This window comes from Phoca vitulina, unplaced genomic scaffold, assembly GCF_004348235.1.
Source record: "Phoca vitulina isolate PV1807 unplaced genomic scaffold, GSC_HSeal_1.0 scaffold11, whole genome shotgun sequence".
NCBI classification, from domain to species: Eukaryota; Metazoa; Chordata; class Mammalia; order Carnivora; family Phocidae; genus Phoca; species Phoca vitulina.
In genome coordinates, this window is record NW_022589714.1 from 23979284 (window position 1) to 23985283 (window position 6000).

Here is a 6000-nt window from a genome sequence, read left to right on the forward strand (position 1 = left end):
ATACTTCCCTCTTAGGACCTCCTTTGCTGCATCCCAAAGGTTCTGAACTGTCGTGTTTTCATTTTCATTTACTTCCATATATTTTTTAAATTGTTTTTAATTTCCTGGTTGACCCATTCATTCTTTAGTAGGATGGTCTTTAACCTCCATATATTTGTGGTCCTTCCAAATTTTTTCTTGTGGTTGACTTCAAGTTTTAAAGCATTGTAGTCTGAAAATATTTGTGGTATAATCTCAATCTTCTTGTGCCAGATGAGACCTGATTTGTGACCCAGTATGTGATCTATTCTGGAGAATGTTCCATGTGCACTTGAGAAGAATGTGTATTCTATTGCTTTAGATGAAATGCTCTGAATATCTGTGAAGTCCATCTTGTCCAGTGTGTCATTCAAAGCCCTTGTTTCCTTAATGCCCCATGTCTTTTGATTGGAGCATATAGTCCATTTACATTCAGAATAATTATTGAAAGATATGAATTTAGTGCCATTGTATTACCTGTAAAGTTGCTGTTGCTGTATATTGCCTCTGTTCCTTTCTGGTCTCTGTTACTTTTGGGCTCTCTCTTCGCTCAAAGGATCCCCTTTAATATTTCTTGCAGGGCTGGTTTAGTGTTCACAAATTGCTTTAGTTTTTGTTTGTCCTGGAAACTCTTTATCTCTCCCTCTATTCTGAATGACAGCCTTGCTGGATAATGTATTCTTGGCTGCACATTTTTCCCATTTAGCACTTGAAATACATCATGCCAGTCCTTTCTGGCCTGCCAGGTCTCTGTGGCTGCCCACCTTATGTGTCTACCCTTGTAGATTAAGAACCTCTTCTCCTGGGCTACTTTCAGGATTTTCTCTTTATCTTTGAAATTTTCAAGCTTCACTATTATATGTCAAGGTGTTGACCTATTTTTATTGATTTTGAGAGAGGTTCTCTGGGCCTCCTGGACTTTAATGCCTGTTTCCTTCCCCAGATTAGGAAAGTTCTCAGCTAGAATTTGTTCAAATAAACCTTCTGCCCCTCTCTCCCTCTCTTCATCTTCTGGGACCCCTTATTATCTGGATATTTCACTTTATGGAATCACTGAGTACTCTAAGTCTCCCTTTAAGATCCAGAGTTGTCTTCTGTCTTCTTTTCAGCTTCCTTATTTGCCATCATTTTATCTTCTAAATCACTGACTGTCTCATCTATCTCATTTATCCTCACTTTTAGAGCCTCTATTTAGGACTGCATCTTGATAATAGCATTTTTAATTTCAGCCTGACTGGCTTTTAGTTCTTGAATTTCTACAGTTAGGGATACTCTGGTGTCTTCTATGCTTTTTTCAAGCCCAACTAGTATCTTTATAATCATTGTTTTAAATTCTAATTCAGACATTACTTATATCTGTATTGATTAAATCTGTGGCAGTAAGTACTACTTCCTGTTCTTTCTTTTGGGGTGAATTTCTCCATCTCATCATTTTGTCCAGAAAAGATTAGAAGAAAGAAAAAGACAATAATAACAACAACAGAAAAAAAAATAAGAAAAAATCAACAAGAAACAAAACAGAACAAAGCAAAATACTAGATCCTGGGTGTATTTTGGTCTGCTTGTTCAAAGAAACTAGATCCCAAAATGGGAAAGAAAGAAAAACTTATATATATACAAAAATACAATACAATGAAAGTAAACCAAAAATTATGTATTTTTATATATATGTGTATATAAAAAAAATTGAAAAAATAAGAAAATAGTTTGAAAAATAATACTGAAAGACCAAAGAATTTAAAAAAAAAAAAACACGAACGCTATGTACTGTTTTCCCCAAGAGCTGAAGCTTGCAGTTCTCTATGATCAGTGAACTTGGTGCTAGCTGGTGGTTCCTGCTGGTCCTTTGGGGGACAGGCCTCTTGCACTGATTCTCAGGTGCCCTTGCCCTTGTGGAAATGCACCTCCCTTGCCAGGGGACTGGGATCAGTGTAAGTGGCTCCAGATTCCACTACATGATGCTGTTTTGCTCCCTGAAGGCTTTCAGCACTTATGGGCAGGATGAATATGGCAGCACCCTGCTCCCTACCCCCAGAGCTTAAAGTTTGTGCCCCCTACTCTTCAGTGAGCCCTTACAGAAAAGCAGTCACTCTTGTCTCCCTGGTTTCTGTCCAAACTCTGTGTTCACCCAGCCTGTGATAGAGTGTTTTTATCTCAGGCACGTGACTGAGTTTCAGAACTCCAAATCTTATGGACTCCTACTGCGTAGACCCATGATGTTCCTCCCAGGGGAAGGAGGGGGGTCTCCCCAGTTTCTGCCTTTTGCTGGGCCCCTGCCAGGAGATGGTCGCCTGACGGTGCAACAGTTCACAGTTTATGGCAGCACAGAGCAGAAAGCCTGCACCTGGACTTGCTGGTTTCAGAGGCCTTCCCCACCCCCCTATGCCTGGGAACTCTGCTGCACTCAGGCACCCGCGTTCTTCTTGTGACGCCGAGGATCCTGAGACCACACTATCCCATCTGGGATTCCACCCTGCTTTGCCACCCACGCACCTTTAAACCAGAGACATACCCCACTGTAGGAGACTTCTAAAAGTTCTGATTTTGCACTCCACTTTATAATACTTTGCAGTAGCCTCCTTAAGCAGGCTCCCTCTCCTCTACTGTATCCTCTGATATACTGCCCCGGATTCAAGTCTCCACACCTCCTACCTTCCAAAAAGTGGTCACTTTTCTATCTGTAGAATTGCAGCATTTCTTTTCACAAATCTCTAATTGATTTTGTGGTGTTCAGAATGATTTGATAACTGTCTATCTGTATTCCAGGGACCAGACAAAATTAGAGTCCCCTACTCCTCTCCCCTATTATTTTTTAGTAATGACTCCTTTAGGAAGAGAGAAATATGGACTTATTAACTGGTGATATTCCTTTTAATCACAGAATTTAACAAAATTAGAACCATAAAAGAAGTAATTATTATTTCTAAATTAAAAACAAAATATTTATTGATAATTGCATGGCATCAGTCTTATCTTCACTTTATAAACTTAGTGATAGGATTTATATGATGTTCTTTCTGGGGAACATAATAAAAGACTCAACAGAAACATTCAAATAGTATTTTTTAATTTCTATTGAGTAGATCAAGTCTATTTCTATTATAAAGGAAGAATAGCAAACAATGTTATGTTTCTTTTAGTAGCAGGAATTACAATAAAGTTGTATATGGATAATTTGTGACTCATCACATTTGTAGCTTTACTTGTATGTTAGTATGTCAGTTTCTGGGGTTAGATCATAGAAGACTTTTATGAAAGGCTGAGGGGATTATAACTCATACTATAGACAAAGGTATTCCATTTCTATTTAGAATGAATAACATTGATGCTGCTCAGATGCTGCATTGTGTTCAGGGTAAAGATATTAATCTCTTCTGTGTTTTCTTTATCATAAAGAACTCCATGATGCTCTCCTGAATAAGATTTCAATGTGTTGTTGTTACTAATTGACTGTGGTCCTGATTCATACTATAGAAATATATTTGGTAAAAAATACTAAATTCATCCACATTTTTAACATAAGGTGCTCAGTACTCTAGGTTCTCACACCTCCCTTTGACAGTTTGAGTTTTATTTTTTTAATATAACATAACTTAGGGATTTAAAAGGTCCTCCTTCTCAGTTAATTTATTGGTTTTCCCATGAGTCAGAACTGATTTTAAATTTTGTTAACCATATAAAAGTTAATATAATATAGATCACCCTATATGATCTTTTAAGACAGTTAAACATTACAGATGTCTATGTTGTAATCAGAAGTCACCAATTAACCACTGTCTGCCATATTTTGTAAGATGTTTAATACATATTTCTGTAAAACACCCTGGTTTTTTTTTTCATTTGTAATTGGAAGAAAAATAAATTTGGAGTATGTTCAAATAGCATTGCCTGAAGAGGCTTTGGAAGCAGCAGGAAAACACTCTACCTAACCCCAATTAGTCTTGTTTTCTACATTCAGGGCAGTTCTGTTTTCAAACATAGCCACTAAACATGATGATAATGAAAATTAATATGGTTAGAAAGCAATTCGATAGCAAATGTTTATTGTTCGTAATTGTTGTTTCCTGTCATAACTTTCGTAAAACCTGTCAGCTCTGAAAAAAAGATTCAAGGAGTGTGTGAGCTGGTAAATAGGCGGGTGTGCCTGAATTTTACAACAGATATGCTCCTGCAAAGTAATATGGAAGTCATTTTTTTTAGTAAATTGAATTATATTTTTTGTTGGTGGTGGTGAGTTCACTACTTCTCAGAATAAGAAAACCTGATTATGGATCAAATAATTTAATTCATATGTGAACCCTTATATAAAGACTGTTTTCTTCCAGAAAATTTTTTTGTGGATTTATCAAACCACACACACACACACACACACACACACACACACAAAATGCACTCTTTGTTTTGTTAAGCAAAGACTGAATTCTGACCTCTCTCCTTTATTGCAATAGCCCTGAGTAAAGTCTTTGGTTAACTTTGTCCAGTGCCACTTTTACTTTGACACGGGCAAGTGGTCGTCAACAGCAGGAGTCTGTGCTAAAGTGAAATATCAATATGGGACCAAGTTAGAAGTGACAAGCCAAAGGCAGGCCATTGCACAAATCCTAGGGATTATAGTTGGGAAAGGATTTCTAAAGAATGCACAAATGCTCATGGGTCAGAGGGTTGCCAGATTTAAGAACTAAAAATATAAGACACTCAGTTAAATTTGAATTTCAAATAAATAATTCTTCTAGTATATTTCGTGAAAGGTTTGGTACATAGTTATACTAAAAAACTATTTGTTGTTGATCTGAAATTGAAATTGAACTGAGTGTGTTGTATTTTATCTGACATTTCTAGCACATCTGCTATTCCTAGAGCGCAAGAGCCTGCTTATAACAGCATCAGTCGCCAGTTCTTACAGCTCTTCTTTACTGTGTACTTCTCTCTCCTTTCCACTCCGCCTTGCCTCCTTCACGCCTCCTCCACATTCAAAGCCGAAATGGTCAAATAGCAGCTAGCATGAATGGGAAGAGGTAAGACAAGAAAAAGAACAGAAATCAGCTTTCTTCTGCCCCTCAAGGAAGATAGTAGAGGTCAGATGCCCTGCAGGTCTTGGCTGGTGGAGGAGGGTAGACGAAGTCCTATCTCTAAAGAAAGATTTAAGTGTTGATAAATTTCTTAGACTGGATATTAGTTTCTGCATCATTATTTTAGCAACTTAGAAAGAAGATAGGACTCATTGGAACTGCCAAGTTTTCATCCAGAGACAAAGAATATTTCCCCTATTGTGAAAAAGACAGAAAATAAAGTTACATTTCCACATGCCATGTTACACTTGTGAATGTACCAAGTCTATAGATCTAAATATAGGCATATGACAATAAAATAAATACTTCTCTTTTATGCCTCAGTATTTTGAGATTAATCATTTAAAAGATTAATAATTCTAAAAGGATAACTCTAAAAAATTAACTTTGCATATGATAGTACTACCATTTATAAAATATCTAACTATTGGAAAGCACTAAATATTAACATACACTAATAAAACTTTGCTATGTGACAATTTTTTAATCTTTTTGTGTCACAGATTCTTTTTTTACTTTTTTATTGAGGTGTAATTACATCAAATAAAATTCATTGATTTTAAATATACAATTGTTGTACAGCCATTCATATCAGAATATTTTAAGAGTCTGATGAAAATTATTATTTCACACATGCAGGGACACAGATTTTTTTGTTGTCCATCCTTGAACAAAAATTAAAATTCTTGCTTCGAGTCTTTTCCTCTGGTGGTTGATTATTTGAGACAATGACTTTATAAATGTAATGTACTTATATATCTAAATTTCTTAATATTGGGTCTAATGTATATAATATCAGTGCTATCTTCTTAAATGAATGCTAACTATAAATGTTATATTCTTATCTACTTGATTAGCAATAGAATGCCATCAGAGCACACTAACAGGGCTTTTTTTTTTTTTTTTTTTTTTT

General features: G+C 36.0%; 1 protein-coding gene across 1 annotated transcript in view; it reads left to right on the forward strand.

Moving 5' to 3' along the window:
- The window catches only part of LOC116635773 (protein eyes shut homolog), a 602300-nt gene that overhangs the window by 307205 nt on the left and 289095 nt on the right, over positions 1–6000 (forward strand). The gene's annotated exons all lie outside the window — the stretch shown is intronic.